Source organism: Antrostomus carolinensis, unplaced genomic scaffold (genome assembly GCF_000700745.2).
Source record: "Antrostomus carolinensis isolate BGI_N321 unplaced genomic scaffold, ASM70074v2 scaffold13834, whole genome shotgun sequence".
NCBI classification, from domain to species: domain Eukaryota; kingdom Metazoa; phylum Chordata; class Aves; order Caprimulgiformes; family Caprimulgidae; genus Antrostomus; species Antrostomus carolinensis.
The window spans coordinates 64,032-66,903 of record NW_010308841.1 but is presented as its reverse complement, the minus strand read 5'-3'; positions in this window follow the sequence as shown (position 1 = coordinate 66,903).

Genomic DNA, 2,872 nt, shown 5'->3' with positions numbered 1-2,872 from the left:
AAAGACTAGGGGACATTTTGCCAATTCTGGTGTCACCATCAGTGGCAGCAATGCTGAGATAAATGAGGTGAGAGGAGCTCTGCATGAATGCTTGTCTCTCAGACAGCAAATTAACTCTGGGTTGGGACAAATAGGGTCATGACACCAAGACAGTGGTACTTTCTGTTTGAGCTAGTTCTTCAGCAGAGGAGTCCACCCTCTTTGGCCCAGCAGAATAGTTGCTTTAAGGCTTTAATGAATCTTTCATAGTTAAGTTTTTACTTATAAAACAACAGACAAATAATGCATCTCCATCAGAAAAATGCATTTCAGGCTTGAATCTTTCACATGAATTCACATCCTCCTGCACAGTAAGCAAATCATAGTCCTGATACCAGACCATTTTGAGGATGAAAACAATGATACAGTGTCTTTTGAAATGAAGTATGTACAGATTTTGAGAGAGGGGTTTTTTCTCCTCTTTTTCCCATTTTATATGTATAGTATATGTCTACATATACAGGTATCTCTATATGTAGAGATATCTATATGTACCTGCTGCTCATTTCAACAGCAGATGGAAACTATAAATATTCATTTTTAGTGTAGCTTTTCCTCCATTCTGCACAGAGCTACTTAGCAAGAGATTCCAGAGACATATTTATATCAGAATGTCACATTTCAGAAAGATAAGGTCAATCATATCTTTCCCATGTTGTGGTTTCACAGAGGCAAAACCTGCATTATAACACTATCTTCCTTAAACCCACACACAGAAAAAACAACAGTGGTGTGAGGTGTCCTATTTACTATTTTCTTACAGCTGTCATTCCTAAAAGGTCAAATTTTCCTTCTTGCTTTCAGCTAATTATAAATTTTATGAGTTGTCTTCCTTGCTATATCTTACTCTTGATGTAGCAAGTTATATATACTAAATTTTTAGTCATATATTTCCTATTAACAAATAAAAAGATAGAGAAAAATAGACATTTTCATGTTGCTAGATATGGGGAACAAAACGTGCCCCTTCAGTATTTTGTTACCAATAATCCCAGTTTACTCAGCAATATTTTGTAATTGCCTGCTAATGATATCCATTCCCTTGTGCATTCACTCATTTCATACCATTAGCTGACAAATATATAATGATGAATTGGTGACTGCTTTATATTTATTGTAGATTGTCAGAATGATGGACATCCACACCAGGTACATGCGGGAGAAAACCAACAGCTTAGGGATGCTTTAGTACCACACTGAAAACAGTGTTTAAAAGTTATATTATGTCTACCATTTACTCTCTATTTGCTACCACATGCAACCAATGGTTTCCAATAATTTTTAATTTCACATACACACACACACAAAAAAAAAAAACCCAACAAACAAATTCTCAGTTAACCATGTCATCTTTAAATCAGAGCACTGGCTTTGTGCTGCCAGATGCTCTGGCCACATGACGAGAAAAGTTCTAGTGTCAGAAGGCCAGGTTCTGATTTATGGACCAAAACACCAGATGTGAGAACATTCAAATCATTCGTATCTCTGCCAACTCATTTCCTGATACATCAGTGGAAAGTCTAATTGATCACTTGCTATTGCTAAGTATTCCAAGGGTTAGGTATGATTTAGGTTTTGAACAAATACGACTTAAGTGTCATAAGATCAATTATTACTTCTCAAATACACAAGAGTAAAAATTTGTTTTGCTCTTTTCTGAAGTTAAAAAATAGCTTCCCTCCAACTATCCAGAAGAGGCTGTTACTGTTCTTATTGTTTTTCACTTGTTATTATGTGGTGATAGTGGCACTAAGACATGTTACAGGGAGAAAGTTGATTGCCATTTATCTTGTACGCTGCTCGGAGAGAGCTACTTTTCTAACTGAAACTAGTGAATATAAATGGCACTATAAATAGACAGCAAATCCTTCAAATATTTTACTAGAATTGCTCTGGGGCAGTCCAATAGGCAGAAAGCCAAATGCTTTTGTTCTTTTTGTCACTTCATTGCTGATTTAGGAAGCTTTTCCATCAGATCATGTAGTAACTGTCACAAAGGGGAAATACTGCCTTCAAAGATTTTTAATGTCAGCTATATTAAAAAAAAATGTGATAACACTCTACAATCCTTACATAAATCTTTATGCAAAGAAATGGGAATATTATATATTTATTTTCTGTAAGTAGGAAGTAAAATCTACACATACTGTGTCCCATTCTTCTCACAAATACAAGGACAACAATCTGTTTCTGTACGGGGTCCCTGACTGCTTGGTGAAGCAATTTGCACATCAATTATGGTCACAGGAAGATAAAGGGAGTTTATTCAGCTTGTGTAACTGCTTGATGTCAGAACCAGCTTTTCATCATGGGATGACAAACAAGCTCAGCATCTGCAGCCTTCTCCTGGGTTCACTCCCAGTGGCAGAAAAAGGGGAAGTTAGTTTCAAAACATGTTTTGTCTGTCAAGAAGACAAATGTCTAGGTTCATGGATGCATCTGTCCTTCCAGCCTCCACCCTGGAAAGCAGGAAATTCCATTCTTGTCATTGGATTTGTACCACACCAGCTAGTTCTCACCTCTATGCACAGCCCATATGCAATATGGCTCCCAGTGGAGCTGTAGGCTGTAGAGTCAATCTCAGTCGCCTTGCCCCCAGTGCTCCTGCAACATCTCACTTCTCTCTGTTCCTGCCCCTCTGGCCACCTCCTCCTCCCTCCACTGTCCAGAAGCTGGGGAGCACCTTGTAACTCTCATTTGACAGGAAAGGGAAAATTTTCCTCAGAAAGGCAGACAGACAACAGGTTGTTCCCGTGCAATAACAAGATGTGATGCACTATTTTGGTGAATGGAATGGCAAAGAGAAGGGGTGGCAGAAGAGACCGACCATTCA